This window comes from Xyrauchen texanus, chromosome 41 (assembly GCF_025860055.1).
Source record: "Xyrauchen texanus isolate HMW12.3.18 chromosome 41, RBS_HiC_50CHRs, whole genome shotgun sequence".
Classification (NCBI taxonomy): domain Eukaryota; kingdom Metazoa; phylum Chordata; class Actinopteri; order Cypriniformes; family Catostomidae; genus Xyrauchen; species Xyrauchen texanus.
Window position 1 is genome coordinate 26,208,189 of NC_068316.1, and position 16,856 is coordinate 26,225,044.

General features: G+C 45.8%; 1 long non-coding RNA gene across 1 annotated transcript in view; it reads left to right on the forward strand.

Moving 5' to 3' along the window:
• The first annotated feature begins 592 nt into the window (after window positions 1-592).
• The window catches only part of LOC127634190 (uncharacterized), a 33,568-nt gene continuing 17,304 nt past the window's right edge, over window positions 593-16,856 (forward strand). The window contains exon 1 of the long non-coding RNA XR_007969331.1: window positions 593-680. This is a non-coding gene — a long non-coding RNA (uncharacterized LOC127634190). The remainder of the gene's footprint in view (window positions 681-16,856) is intronic.

Below are 16,856 nucleotides of genomic sequence, written 5' to 3' on the forward strand. Positions count from 1 at the left end.
ACAGACACTTGAGGAGATTGGACTTTAAGCATGTGTCTGCTCTTAGGGAGTCGACACGTGCCAACTTCCCTCCCAGATCTGCTCTCTCAGAGAAATAAGAGCGTTTTACAGACTGTAAACACCCCACACTTGCAGAAGTGAAGTTTCTGCGAGCAGTAGGAGGGAGCAAAGTGAGAACAATGTGAATTGAACTGACCATTATCTGGGCTGGCTATTTTTAGCATGCCAGCTGTGGTGGATAACCAAGTCTCTCCCTCTCTCACTATACAGAGAGATATTGTTACAACAATAAAACTGCTATTAGCCACACATTTTATACAGCATGGACTTAACTAACTAGCTAAACTGCCATGGTAATAGCATGAATTATGGACAGTACTAAGGCAATACCATGTTAACTGTGGTGGTACTATGGTACCATGATGGTATCATATAGTAATACCACGGCACTTTGATATATACAATGGTACTATATTTACATTATACTCCAAGAAACCAAGATAGTACCATGGTTTTTGGACATTAAAAGGAGTGGCTGACTATTTTTAGTACACTGACAGTAAACGATTACCACCATCTTTGTCTGTCTGTCTGTCTGTCTGTCTGTCTGTCTGTCTGTCTGTCTGTCTGTGGAATCTACTGCAAATGCTTGGTTGGTTATCTCTGGCTCCAATTAAAGGGTGAGTAAAGTGTGATTAGATACGAGTCCAAGACAGCACGGCCTCTCTCTCTGCTGTAGAGGAGCTGTCCTCATTACATTCGGCTTGTGTGTGTGTGTGTGTGTTACATTCAGCTTGTGTGTGTGTGTGTGTGTGTGTGTGTGTATCTCTTTGAGTTCTCCTCATATCATCATGCAAATCTACAGTGTGTAAGTGTCTTTTACAGTGTATTTTGTGATTAATAGGGGTTTTCTCACTGGGGCCGCATTATTTCACTAGAAAAAAATTTACCACTAGCATGGTATTGGAATGGTACTATGGCAATACCATATTTGTGTACATGTGTCATGGTAATACCATGCTTTTGGAAATGTTACTATGGCAATACCACATTTTTGGACATGTATCAAAGGGGTGGAGAAAAAAGATATTCTGTTAAACGTTTAGCTTAATGTACAAAACTAGAGATAGATACAGTAGGGACTCAACCAGAATAGCCTTCGTACCACTGAAATCACCACTTGGATTAATCATTAGCAGCTCTAAAATTCTAAGGGGTGCTATAACCATAGAATTTCAACAAGCCAGATCTGAACGCCTCAAAGCTCTTTTTCACAACATCACAACCGTTTAGTTGGAGGTGGTAAGGCACGTTAAGCTTGCTTTGCCAACTGGCATAAAAGAGAAGAACAAGAACAAATGCAAGAACACCACCTCTACATTGATTTGCAGGTTGGACGTTGCAATGGAGATGCATGTTAAACACTTTCTGGCAACATTCAACATTCAAAAGCTGTCAGGACGCTGAGCCTGTGCTTTCTTTTAATGTGCTGATAGGCTTAAACCGGATTATCAAATGTGAATTCATTATTTTTTATGTAGTTTTTTGTGTCCTGTTATATTCTCCTTGCAAGAAAACATAAACAGAATAATTCCTAAAGGGAGCAGAATCTACTGTATATCAAATTAAATATTGTAAAATATTTTAATAAGAATCACAATTTTGCATTATTTGAAAAGCTGGAAGTATTGTGGCCACATTATTTGTATAATATTTTTTTTAATACATGCGTTTGAGTTTTACTTTATATGTAGTAACCAGAAACGCTATGCCATTCAAAACTTTAGGTTACCGTAATTTCCGGACTATTGAGCGCACCTGAATATAAGCCGCACCCACTGAATTTTAAATAAAATATTATTTTGAACATAAATAAGCCGCACCTGTCTATAAGCCGCAGGTGCCTACCGGTACATTGAAACAAATTAACTTTACACAGGCTTTAACGAAACACGGCTTGTAACAAAAATAAATAGGCTTTAATGAAACACGGTGTGGCTGCGTGGGCGTGGTCAAGCGCCCGTCCGGGAGAGAAAAGCGGTAAGGGCGCTTACATCAAGTGCTGAAAACTGTCACACTGGTGCCTGTGTGACAGTTTTCCCAAGAAGGACACGTGAAGCAGGGCACTTGACGTTCCAGGTAAGGCTTTTAATGGCCACAGCAATGTTTACAATCAATTTTATAAAGTTTCTCAATTCTTGGACTTCTATGCGCCAACACTAGACTGACGTGTGTCTGTCTGTCACTCACTCACTCTCTCTGCTGCCTTTTTATGCAGCTCTCCCCACGCTTACTGAAATTAGTCACAGGTGTTAGACATTAGCTCAGGTGTAAGCGCCCTTACCGCTTTTCTCTCCTGGAGGGGCGCTTGACCACGCCCCCGCTGCCACACACGGCTTGTAACAAAAAATAAAAAATTAGCAGTAAACAGTAGCCTAGCAAGAAAGTCATTGGTCACTATCTTCCTCCTCTTGTGCACATGAAACCACTGAAGTCATCTCCTTCGGTGTCGGAGTTGAATAGCCTCAGCTTTAGTTGTCTTTTTGCACTGAGTCAATTCATCACGCTGCTGTTTCCAACGTCTCCCGTGCAGCAGCTCTATTTCCTTTTCCAACAGCCAGATCAATCGCCTTCAACTTGAAAGCTGCATCATATGCATTTCTCCGTGTCTTGAGGGTGACAAAATGACTACCGTAATCAGAATGATGGGAAGTTTGCGCGCTCTCGATTTAATCTAAACAGTAAACAAAAAAGTTGTTTGACCTTAACCCGTTCGGCAATTTCATTGGTCTAATGAAAGCTTCATGCCGCCAAAAAACTGAGCACGTCACAGAATGTTTTTTTTTTTTTTTCTTTTTAATTAAATTTGAAAGCGGGAAAAATCCATATATTAGCCGCGTCGTTGTTTAAGGCGCGAGGTTCAAAGCGTGGGAAAAAAGTTGCGGCTTATAGTCCGGAAATTACGGTACGTGCTTTGTTATTCGTAATCGGTCTAGTATCTGTCTAGTTTGTTATTAGTAGTTAATGTGCTATTAACTGATTTTGCCCCAAAGCTTGATGACATTGATTATATTTTTCTGTTCTTTATCAAGCCTATTGAAATAAGAGACAACCTAATGTTAGCATTAGACAACCTACAGGCACTGGCTCACTGACGGTCGAGGCTGCAGGCACTGGCTCATTGACGGTCAAGGCTGCAGGCACTGGCTCACTGACGGTCGAGGCTGCAGGCACTGGCTCACTGACGTCGGGGCTGCAGGCACTGGCTCACTGACGGTCGGGGCTGCAGGCACTGGCTCACTGACGGTTGGGGCTGCAGGCACTGGCTCACTGACGGTCGGGGCTGCAGGCACTGGCTCACTGACGGTCGGGGCTACAGGCGCTGATTTGCATGCGTGAGCTCTGGTTCACTGAACATTGAAGGCAGAGCCATGGGAGGTTCTGTGGACGGAGCTGTGGAGAGCAGAAGCATTTCCTCTTCTCCTCCTCCTCCAGGCGGACGAGGCTGGCAAAGCTGGCTCGTTGGCCGTGGCAGGCGTGGGCGTTGGCTCGCTGGCCGTGGCATGCGTGGGTGTGGGCGTTGGCTCGCTGGCCGTGGCAGGCGTGGGCGTTGGCGTTGGCTCGCTGGCCGTGGCAGGCGGGGGCTTTGGCTTACTGGCCGTGGCAGGCGCGGAAAGCCCAGAGGCGGAAGCCGGGATCGAGAGAGGTGGTTCCCCGGCAGCGAGTTCTTTGAAAACGATAGTCACATACTCCTTCCGCATGTGATCTCCGGGTTCTGGCGTGTTGGTAGCCCGAGCCGGTAGATGGTCTTCAGGGAAGCGTCATCGAAGCCGGTGTGGATGGCAACAGTGGAGAAGAAGTGTGAGTACTCGCGGATGGTCAAATCCGCCTGGGCCAGTTCAGTGAAGAAAGCTGCTAGATCCATTATGGTCGGTCGTTCTGTTACGACGGCAGACGAGGAGTGGGGATCTAGATGCGGTTTATTGAAAAATAACAAGACAAACAATACTGGAAAAAACAAAACATCCACGAGGGGAAACAAACGATATAAACGAGGGAACACATACCAGAATCTACAGAACAATAAAATTTATATTTAAACATACAACGACCGACAATGACTGGAGAACCAACAGGGTTTAAATACACAAGGATAATGATGACTAAACGACATGCAGGTGAGAACAATGAAGTGCATAGGCAGTGATCAGGGCAGGGAATTATGGGAAGTGTAGTTTATAACAGGTGACAAGTGAAACACAGGGCAGACAACAGGGGATCGTGACACCTAAAGTCTGAACCAAAGGAAGATAAAATGGTGGTGAATATGTTGGTGCATAAGAAACATAGGCTATCGCAATAATGGTTTGAGGTTAAATATATATTATTTGTAGGACGTCCGCACAGGCTTTAATTGCAAGTGATCCCAGTGAAATGGTCTTCTGAGGTTCATTCTGTTTGACTACCTACTGTAGATATAGGAAGATATATTGTGCAGAGTTCCACACTAACAGGTTTTCTATCTGAGAAGTTTAATTTCTTTAATTCTTCTTTAGTCCTGTAATGCACTGCTGCTACTGCCATCAAAGTGCTTCTTGTTGACTGCCGGACATCAAACCATCTTATTTGGTTCGTGTTTCTTGGTTATTTTGCATAATCCACGGGGTATATTTGTGAGCTGGTGTGTGGAGTATTTTTCAGGAGTCATTCTGCAGTTTCTGCTGACAATGTCCTAATAGTTGAAGAGCAAGAAAGCTCATCAAACTGTTGTGCCCCTGCAATATTTATAATCTAACAGCAATGCACTTTTGAAAGCAGAGCAAGAAAATAAATTATTTTTGCATCTGATTACTGATGATTCAAATAGACCACTTATATTAAAACACCACCAAATACTGAGGCAGCCATCTTGGATTCTTCCTCAACTTTCTCCAATTTCTTTAAGATGATCTTATGACTGAGCCGCACAAAAGGTATCAACATCTTTTCATTAAGGCAACCCTTACCGAGTAATGCTGTGAAAAAGGTTTATGAGGATGGTGAAAACAGGAAGTTTGGCTGTATCTCGGCAGAACTTTGTCCTATCAACGCAAAACTTTAGATGCTTCATTAGCACCATCGTCTGAGGGTAAATGCAAAGTTTGGTGATAGCACCACCTATGGGCCAAATGTTTTTTTAATTTTTGCCCATAAATTTGTAATAGTTTGTCCTAAAATCATGATGTTGGTGTCTGTGTATTCTTTAGGCCAAGAGGATTTAAACAGTTAACATTTTTTACAATATCAGCCATAGCGGCTCTCTGTCATTTTCATTTTTCTTATAAATTACTATAACAATACCTTATATTTGGACATGTATCATAGTAATACCATGTTTATTTGGCCATTTTAATACCATATTATTTGGACATGTTCCATGAACCTGTTATATATATATATGGCTCTATGGTAATGATACAATGTTAATACCATATTTTGGGACATGGTACCATATCAAATCATATATCATATTTTTTGGACATGATACCACGTTAATACCATATTTTTGGACACATTCCATGGTTATACCTGTTTTTTGGATATGGTGATATGGTAATAGAATTGTTTGTTTGTTTGTTTTTAACATGGTTCTATAATAATACCACATTTTTGGACATGACACCATATCAAATCATATTCTTTGGATACTATCATGTATCATGTTTTTTATTTTGTATTTATTTATTTTAGATTTATCATAGTAATACCATGTATTTTTAACATGTACCATGGTAATACCATGTTTGCTTCAGACTTGGTACTGTGGTAATGCTACATTTATTCTGTAAATGCACCCACACCAAGGTATATAAATATGCTAATCATTCAGTAATATGGTTTCAATTTGATACATTGCTGTATAATATTGCAGTATTGTTTTGAAAGGGTTAGCAGTCATTGAGTATTCTAATTATCCAGGGTATATTACAGCTGTACAGTCTTACAGAGGACCCAGGGGCCTTCAGATTGTAAAATCCTCCAATGACTCGTGACAATTGTCACGAACCCCGCTCCCTCGCTCCGCCCCCTCGAGCTTCCACGCTCGTTCCGCCCCCTCGAGCTCCCACGCTCGTTCCACCCCCTCAAGCTCCCACGCTCGTTCCGCCCCCTCGAGCTCGCACGCTCTTTCTGCTCGCTCGAGCCCTCACGCCCACTTTGCTCCTACTCGCTCACATGCTCGTAGGCAATCTCCCTTCCTCGAGTTTCTCACACGTTTCCAATCCCCCAGAACATTATGACCACCTGCACTCGCGTCATCTGTACTCCTGCACATTAGTTTCACCTGCACTCGTCTCATCACCTGTCATGGTTTACACCTGCACTTGCCCCTATATATATATCACTACCCTTTCGTCTCACGGTTGTTGGTTATTGTATTTAGTTTTCCATGTCTTTGCCCCCCGCTAGTCTCGTCTAGTTTTGACCTCCTCTCGTTCACCTCTTAGCTTGCCAGCTCCCCTTGTTCCCCTGTCTTTTGCTCCCACTAGTCTCGTCATTTTCCTCTTGATTCCCCCGGCTTCTTGTGCGGGTTACAGAATAACCAACCGTTACTGAAGACAGTCACAATGCCCCGCGCTGAGGATTCGCGCAGCTCACTAGAGCGGAGGTGCACGTCACATTCGGCGCGAGGAGCTACAGTTTGGAGGCAGGACCGAGCGCTCGCGGCCCAGGGGCAGCAGGTATGTTCTTTGTCTGATTTATGTCACCCTGTTTCACCTGTGTCTGCCCCTGAGCCCGTTGATGCTTTCCACGCATCCGCGAGCGCTGTATGCTCTCCATCCCCGGAGAGGTTTTATGGCTCATCGGACGCGAACCAAGGGTTTTCCGTGCAAGGCAGTGGTTATGTAACTCATAACCCCGTCCTTGACATTATGGAGCCAGCGGCCCGACTCTTGGGTTTGCGCCAGGGAGCCAACCCTTGGAGGCTTATATTATGGATTTTTGTGCCCTGGCGTACCAGGTGAATTTTGATGAGGTGGCTCTGAAAGACATTTTTCAATTTGGACTGAATGAGCCAGCCTCATCATTCATGCCTGGTGGTCGCTGCTCTCTCAACCTGGCTCAGTTTATTGACCTCGCCCTACTGTACGCTGGTTCCTCGTTTACTGTGGGGGAGGCAGAAACTGAACCAGCGTTCCATACCACGGCCCCCGTCTTGAAGCCTACCACGGCCCCCGTCTTGAAGCCTTACACGGCCCTAGTCCCGAAGCCTGTCACGGCCTTAGTCCCGAAGCCTGTCACGGCCCTAGTCACGAAGCCTGTCACGGCCCTAGTCCCGAGGCCTGACACGGCCCCAGTCCCGAGGCCTGTCACGGCCCCAGTCCCGAAGCCTGTCACGGCCCCAGTCCCGAAGCCTGTCACGGCCCCAGTCTCGAAGCCTGGCACGGCCAGCGAGTCAACGCCCATGCCTGCCGCGGCCAGAGAGTCAGCGCCCATGCCCGCCACGGCCAACGAGCCAGCGCCCATGCCCGCCACGGTCAGCGAGCCAGCGCCTGTAGCCTCGACCGTCCCCATGGCCAAGAGAAGGAAGAGGGCCCCTTCTCCCCAGTCTCGTCTTGTGCTCAAGAGTCTTCCACAGCTCTACCGACCTCTGCTCCGCCCTCAGAGTCTTCCACGGCTCTGCCGGTTTCTGCTCCGCCCCCAGAGTCTTCCACGGCTCTGCCGGGTTCTGCTCCGCCCCCAGAGTCTTCCACGGCTCTGCCGGGTTCTGCTCCGCCCCCAGAGTCTTCCACGGCTCTGCCGGGTTATGCTCCGCCCCCAGAGTCTTCCACGGCTCTGCCGGGTTCTGCTCCGCTCCCAGAGTCTTCCACGGCTCTGCTGGGTTGTGCTCCGCCCTCAGAGTCTTCCACGGCTCTGCCAGCCTCTGCTCTGCTCTCAGAGTCTTCCACGGCTCTGCCAGCCTCTGCTCGCCCCTCAGAGCCCTCGCGGCCTCCGCCTCTCGAGTCTCCCAATGCTCCTCCTCCCAAGCCTCCCAGGGCTCCTCTCAAGCCTCCCAGGGCTCTTCCTCTTGAGCCTCCTAAGGCTCCTCCTCTCGAGCCTCCCAGAGCTCTACCTCCCAAGCCCCCCAGGGTTCTGCCTTTCAAGTCTCTCGAGCCTCCCAGAGCGCCGCCTCTCAGGGCTTCTCCTCCCAAGTCTTTCAAGGCTCCTCCTCCCAAGCCTCCCAGGGCTCCTCTTCTCGAGCCTTCCAAGGCTCCTCCTCCCAAGCCTCCCAGGGCTTCCCCTCTCGAGTCTCTCAGGGCTCCTCCTCCCCTCAAGCCTCTCAGGGCTTCTCCTCTCGAGTCTTTCAGGGCTCCAGCCCCTTCCAAGCCTCTCAGGGCTTCGTCTCTCGAGTCTTCCAGAGCCCCACCTCTAGAGCCTCTCGAGTCTTCCACGACCTTTTTCCCCGAGCCTCTCACGGCTCTACTCCCAGAGACTCCAGAGCTTCCTAGGGCTCCGCCTCTCGAGCCTCCTACGGCTCCGCCTCCCGAGCCTCCCACGGCTCCACCTCCCGAGCCCCTCACGGCTCTGCTCCCAAAGACTCCAGAGCTTTCTATGGCTCCGCCTCTCGGGCCTCCTACGGCTCTACCCCCCGAGACTACAGAGCCTGCCAGGTCGTCGCCTCGGGGACCTCCCACGGCGTCACCTCCATTGGCTCCACCTCCTGAGCCTTTCAGGCCTTCGCCCCTAAAGCCTCCTTCGGCTCCACCTCCAGAGCCTTCCAGAACCCCACCTCCAGAGCCGCCTACAGTGCCGCCTCTGACGGCACCACCTTTCATGGCTCAGCCCGGACTTCCTGACCCTCTCCCTGTCCTGTGGCCTCTTCCCTGGCCTCCGGACCCTATTCCTGTCCGGTGGTCACCTTCCAGACCCCCGGACCCAGTCCCTGTCCTCCAGTCGCCTTCCAGACCCCCTGACCCTGTCTCTGCCCTACGGCTGCCCCCTAGATCTCCCGACCACCCGTCTGTCCGCTATGTTCCCCCAGACCTTGCCTTGATAATGCCCATTGACCCCATGGACTGTCTCATTTCCCTCTGTGCCCCTTGGACTGCCCTCAATTTTGTTTGTGTGTTTTGTGGGTTGTCTGTTCAGGGTTTTTTGTTTGTTGGGTTCGTCCAGCACCACTTCCTCACAACCGAGCGCGGCTGTCAGGAGCCGTCCGTTTTAGATGGGGGAGTACTGTCACGAACCCCGCTCCCTCGCTCCGCACCCTCGAGCTTCCACGCTCGTTCCGCCCCCTCGAGCTCCCACGCTCGTTCCGCCCCCTCGAGCTCGCACGCTCTTTTTGCTCGCTTGAGCACTCACGCCCACTTTGCTCCTACTCGCTCACATGCTCGTAGGCAATCTCCCTTCCTCGAGTTTCTCACGCGTTTCCAATCCCCCAGAACATTATGACCACCTGCACTCGCGTCATCTGCACTCCTGCACATTAGTTTCACCTGCACTCGTCTCATCACCTGTCATGGTTTACACCTGCACTTGCCCCTATATATATCACTACCCTTTCGTCTCACGGTTGTTGGTTATTGTATTTAGTTTCCTGTGTCTTTGCCCCCCGCTAGTCTCGTCTAGTTTTGACCTCCTCTCATTCACCTCTTAGCTTGCCAGCTCCCCTTGTTCCCCTGTCTTTTGCTCCCACTAGTCTCGTCATTTTCCTCTTGATTCCCCGGCTTTCGAGCTCCCCTTGTTCCCCTGTCTTTTGCTTCCTCTAGTCCCATCTCGCTGATTCTGTTTACCCCAGCTTTGACCCCCTACGCTCTCGTTGACCACTCTCTCCTGGATTTGCCCCTTTACCCTATCTTGATTCCCCGGCTTCGATTTAACGCTCACCCTGACCATTCTTCACTGGATTTGCCCCTTGATTGTACTTTTGCCTGCCTGCAATAAAACGCAGTTTGACTTACATTGTGACTGTCTCTTCTTGTGCGGGTTACAACAATGCAGATTTCATTCCATTTTATGTTGCAGTTTTGCTGACCACTAAATCCCAGTTGCTATCATTTGCAATGTGGACTAAGTGACTTTGACTACAAAAGGATGTAGAGCTGGCTTTAAAGGTCAGCTGTCCCACAGGGTCGGAAAGAAGTCTCTGATTCAGTCTGCCTCATTGCTCTGTGCCGTTAGCTTTTAAAGGTAACTGCCTCTGTAGGAGTGAGAGGCTTGTTAATCCCAGCGACAAGGGGCTCATTTCCATGAGCTTTTATATATTATTCATTATTCATCAGAGCAGAGCAAGAAGGGGTGACTCTAATTTGGAGTTTACAGGCTTAGCCAGGCCAGAGGATATAAACAACATCCATTTCCATCTGTATGAAATGCAAGACATAAAGCTGAAGCAATGCCGTTACGGAATGCCGATCTTAACAAGGAGGTTTTTACTTGAAGATTAGCACGACCCTGTGCCGTGAAGATTGGAGTGTCAGCATTGCAGCATTTATAACATTTTCATGGAACCTGCAATAGCAATCCAGCTTGACATAAATTTAGCTTGCCTGCATATGTAAATTTACCACAAATAATACATTTATTAAAAGGAGACTTAACATGGAAAACATTATCTTCCTTAATCTTTTGAAATAAGGTGTTACTATAACACTTGGTTTAATTGCTTTGTCCAAACCAGAGTTTCATTCCACTCCTCGCCCTCTGGCCCCGCAGGTTTATGGAGCAAAGAGGCAAATTAAGCCCCATTAGTACTGGCTAAATGATTTAGGACAGATTGTGTTCATATCTTAGCAAACCATACTTCAAAACCATTCTTCAAAAGGGATAGGGTGTAAGCACTAAAGATTTTTTTTCATGTCAGTCTTTTGTGGTATCAACTATATAAGAAACACTCGCCCTTAAACACTGTCATTAGTTTACATATCAGTCATGAATTTTCTGTTAAAAATAGTCTAATTGGCCAGTTCCTGGATAGAATAAACCGCAAAGTGAACTTAACTTGTATTGAACCAAAATATTCCTTTAAAACTACATTATGAATGTTTTGCAATGAAGCTAAACAATCGAACGCTGCATACGTGAAGAATATGCCCCCTAGGATAATGTAGGAAGACCTGTACGCCTCTTGTTACCTTTTGAGTTGCGTCTTGCCTCAGCATTTTAGAGTTCTGATATTGGCCCTTGGTTGAGGTGTCTTACTGAAGGGCTACAGAATTACTGAATGTCAGTTCGAGGCCCTTCATGCAGTATGCATTAAACGGGTTTGCTTAATGTTGGCAGCACATGGACTACATAATGCATGATAGAATGGGGCCGGTGTCCGCTCTGAAAGTACTGTGTTGTATCACACCTTGGGGCAAGCAGGTGAAGCTTTTCTGCTTCAGGGGTTGCCTCGCCCCACAGATGACCTTTGAGAAACACTCAAACATATACGCTCTTTAGACTTATTTCATTTATAGTTCTGCAGACTCTCTCCCTTTCCTCTCTTTTTTCACTAAACTACTTCAATATACACATGCCTGCCCCAGAAATGACCTTTCCCAATCATTTTACGTCTGCCCTTAAAGGAATGTTGAGAGGGGTAGGTAGCTGTTTTTTCCTTAATGTTACACAGCAGAGACTACAGTACATAAACCTGTTTCTTAGGGTTTTTGGTCTGTTTTCCTGGTCATGTTTACGTGTGTGTGTGTGTGCTGCAGCATTTCATGGTTTACTGTTGGCTGGTCTCCCAACCTTACTAGCTGAAAAGTGCACAAAATTTTAAAACCTTCAAACTAGACCAGCCTCATCGGCTAAGTGGCCAGTTCAGACTAGCAAACCAGGTGGTTTAAGCTTTATCAACATGAAAAAGATCATATCTGGGTAAAAACAGCCAATAAATACCAATGTAATATGAATTCTGTGGAGGTTCAATAACTAAACAATAAACTACATTTTTACATTTTCTAAATAAAATGTAAGTGTTGCTCATGCAAAACTCGCCACCCTAACATTAGGGTGTTGTAGATAGTTTCCAGGGTGTTGCTAGATGGTTTCTTATGGTTTCTTGGGTGTTTTGAGTGGTTTCTACACAGTTGCTCCCTGGCCCAAGTTTAAAGAGTCCACGCCAAAGTCTCTATGATATTCTGGTCCTAGATATGGCTCAGGGCCAAGTTTCAAGAAACCCCTTTTTAATTTAAGGAAACACTTATAATTTGAAGAATAACTGATAAGGCCCCGGTTGTATAGAATCACGACACGGCCCGGCCCTCCACCCTGTCACATTTCTCCCTCGTTCTCTCAGGCTGGGGAGCCCCCCGCATGACGTACATCTCACCCCCCCCTTTCCCTGGGGGGGGGGGGGGGTACGTCCTGTAACAGTTCGAGTTCACACTACACGATTTTCACTCGCCAACAAGGAACGCAATGTATGAACTATCAAAGACGATTTGAGAGAAGCTCCGACGACGTAAGCGAGATATCTAGAAAGATTAAATATATGGACCTGTCTATGATTCCAAATCGTGCAATGTGAAATATGTTTTGACTGAATACAACTGCAGCGTTGACTTACAGCCAATGAGAGAGCAAGAAACTGGGCACAGAAAGTTTCAGTGTGAGGAGTCTTGATGTACCTGCAACAGAACATCAACTAGCAAGGAGGCGGTATCAAGAAAGTTTCATTGGACTGAAGAAATGGAGGAAAAATTTGTGGAACATTGGCATGAGCACCAGTGCATATTTGATGTTTCATCTGAACTGTAGCACAACCGGGTGGAGAATGAGAAGAGTTGGGGAGAAATTGCCAATTCTCTTGGGCAGTCAGGTAAGTAAATAGGTTTCAGTATGATGTACTTTTTCATATTGTAACCAATAAAATATATGGTGCCTTTACACATTATGTATTAAAAACATACACATCATATACTGAAATGCATAACATATGATCATGCATTTGTTTTCGTATCTCGTATCACTTCTCACATGTACACTGCCTGGACTCCAGATTACGTTTCACAACAGAGTAGTCAGGGATTCCTCAATAGTGAAATGTTTTGTTCACCCCTGTCGCCAATTCAATTTGAAAATGCTACGACTTCCATGACCACGATCTCACATCTTTGAAAGTCATGTATTGTGTAGGAGGCATTAGTTTCATCAGTCCACAAAACTTTTTCCCAGTGGAGTGTCATATTGTGGAGTGTCAAGGTGGTCTTTGTCAAACTTTTGGTGCATAGCAATGTGTTTGTTGGAAAGCATCAGCTTCCTTTGGGGTGTCTTGCCATTGGCACCATGCCTGTTTAATGTTTTCCATATAGTAGACTCATGAACAGAGATGTTAACCAGTTTCAATGATTTCTTCAAGTCATTAGATGTCACTCTAGGGTTCTTTTTTACCTCATTGAGCATTTTGCTGTGTGCCCTTTGAGTCATCTTGGCTGGAAGTAACAACTTCAGTATTCTTGATTTTTTTGCGAGGCGTAGTCTACGCCAGCAGATGCTTCTTGTGAATATCAAACTCAAAATGTTTAAGTGTTTTTTATATGTTCAAGTAGCTCTAACCCAAGTATTGCCAAGTTCTGACTCTAATTAGCTTTTGCTGACATCTTTAGCCTATGGGGTTCACTTACTTTTCCCACAGCACTGTGTATGTTTAAGGGGACATGTTCAAAGACATGGAAGATTATAATTGTTTGTGTTGTTAGCTTAAGCACATTGTACTTTGTCTATACTTTTGAATGTGATGAAAAAAGACCTGGTATAGCTCGATTAGACATGTTCATGTAAACATACTGATACCTTAGCAGGCACCACTAACAAGTCTAGCGATGTCAATAAGCCATGTCAGAGATGGATCTGTAATTAACATTTCAGCATGTGTGGCCGAGTGAGATGGAGTGCACTTTGCCATATGTTTGTGAATGAATGTTTTTGTGTTAGTGTGCACACTTGTGGGTGTCTGTAGAGTGCTTGTGTGGGTGGCTCTCATCCCACACGCAGCTTTTTAGCCAGAAGGATTTTGGCATTGTTTCTCCGAATACCATTTTCATATCTTCTGCATCTGAGAGGCATTGTGAGATCTGGCTGGCAGAGGCACATCATTAAACTGCAATGACTGCCATGGTAATGACTGCTGAAGGCTGCCTGACCGCAAAAGAGCCCCAGCACCGGTAGCAGCACGTACAGATTGCATATATAACTGTGAAGAAGACAAATAAGGAATGAGCAGTGTGTGTGCGTATCATACTGCAAAGCATTCAGAATGTCATAAACTCTTGGTCCGTTTCTTTCTGTATTCATCTACAGGTGAAACTCGAAAAATTAGAATATCGTGCAAAAGTTCATTAATTTCAGTAATTCAACTTAAAAGGTGAAACTAATATATTATATAGACTCATTACAAGCAAAGTAAGATATTTCAAGCCTTTATTTGATATAATTTTGATGATTATGGCTTACAGCTTATGAAAACCCCAAATTCAGAATCTCAGAAAATTAGAATATTGTGAAAAGGTTCAGTATTGTAGGCTCAAAGTGTCACACTCTAATCAGCTAAACACCTGCAAAGGGTTCCTGAGCCTTTAAATGGTCTCTCAGTCTGGTTCAGTTGAATTCACAATCATGGGGAAGACTGCTGACCTGACAGTTGTGCAGAAAACCATCATTGACACCCTCCACAAGGAGGGAAAGCCTCAAAAGGTAATTGCAAAAGAAGTTGGATGTTCTCAAAGTGCTGTATCAAAGCACATTAATAGAAAGTTAAGTGGAAGGGAAAAGTGTGGAAGAAAAAGGTGCACAAGCAGCAGGGATGACCATAGCCTGGAGAGGATTGTCAGGAAAAGGCCATTCAAATGTGTGGGGGAGCTTCACAAGGAGTGGACTGAGGCTGGAGTTACTGCATCAAGAGCCACCACACACAGACGGGTCCTGGACATGGGCTTCAAATGTCAAACGTCTTACCTGGGCTAAAGAAAAAAAGAACTGGTCTGTTGCTCAGTGGTCCAAAGTCCTCTTTTCTGATGAGAGCAAATTTTGCATCTCATTTGGAAACCAAGGTCCCAGAGTCTGGAGGAAGAATGGAGAGGCACACAATCCAAGATGCTTGAAGTCCAGTGTGAAGTTTCCACAGTCTGTGTTGGTTTGGGGAGCCATGTCATCGGCTGGTGTTGGTCCACTGTGCTTTATTAAGTCCAGAGTCAACGCAGCCGTCTACCGAGACATTTTAGAGCACTTCATGCTTCCTTCAGCAGACAAGCTTTATGGAGATGCTGACTTCATTTTCCAGCAGGATTGGCACCTGCCCACACTGCCAAAAGTACTAAAAACCTGGTTCAATGACCATGGTATTACTGTGCTTGATTGGCCAGCAAACTCGCCTGACCTGAACCCCATAGAGAATCTATGGGGCATTGCCAAGAGAAAGATGAGAGACATGAGACCAAACAATGCAGAAGAGCTGAAGGCCGCTATTGAAGAATCTTGGTCTTCCATAACACCTCAGCAGTGCCACAGGCTGATAGCATCCATGCCACGCCGCATTGAGGCAGTAATTAATGCAAAAGGGGCCCAAACCAAGTACTGAGTACATATGCATGATTATACTTTTCAGAGGGCCAACATTTCTGTATTTAAAATCCTTTTTTTTATTGATTTCATGTAATATTCTAATTTTCTGAGATTCTGAATTTGGGGTTTTCATAAGCTGTAAGCCATAATCATCAAAATTATATCAAATAAAGGCTTGAAATATCTTACTTTGCTTGTAATGAGTCTATATAATATATTAGTTTCACCTCTTAAGTTGAATTACTGAAATTAATGAACTTTTGCACGATATTCTAATTTTTCGAGTTTCACCTGTATTTATGACAGACAGGTTAGCCTCAGGAGTTTTGCATTGAGGTGACCATGAGTGTGTGGAGAGTGTTTTGGTCTCAAAGGTGGGGTTTCTGTAGTCTCGTGTAGCTGGACTTTAGATTATCAGCATAAAGTCTGGTCCACTTTAAGGCTTTTCACATTACACTTAACACTTAGTTACTTGATTTGGACTTATTTTAAATGAGATGTACTTTTAATTTATTGTGACTGGAGACATTTTATTTATATTGGTCATTAATGGTAGTGAAATTACGGGCATATTGTATTGCAATTGCATTGCCAATTTGTTGAGGATTTACCAAAATATAACAAGTATATGATGTAACAGGACCTCTCGTATCTGGGAACATTAGGATGCTGTAATGACAACATTAAGAGTAGGTAATTTAATGGTGTCACCCGCACCCACACACACAAGATGAGACAGTTACAATGTCGGAGGAAACTGCTTTTATTTAATAGCAGTGCAGGCAAAAGTACAAACAGGGGCAAATCCAGTGAAGAGGCGTCAAAGGGGAGCGTGATGTCGGAGCCGGGGAATCAAGAGGAAGGAAGGGGCAAATCCGGGAGAGAGTGGTCAACGAGAGCGGGAGGTCGAAGCCGGGAAAACAGTTAACAACTATGGCGTAGAACAAGACGGGACTAGCGGGATCAATGACAGGGGAACAAGGGGAGCTGGCAAGCTAAGAGGTAAACAAGAGGAGTATCAGAACTAGGCGAGACTAGCGGGGGGCAAGGACACGGGAAACTAAATACAATAACCAACACTGGAGAAACGAATGCGTGTGGAAAATATAGTGACGAGTGCAGGTGTAGACAATGAACAGGAGTGCAAATGACGCGAGTGCAGGTGTAAACAATGACGTGGTGATTGGGACGAGTGCAGGTGGTCATAATGTTCTGGATGAGAGCGTGAAGCGAGCGAGTACGCTCGCGGAGTGCATGTGTGCCCGGGGGGGGGGTATATTCTACGAGCAAAACGGGCGTGGAAGCCCGAGGGAGGAAAAAGAGCGTACGAGCTCAAGGGGGCGGAGCGA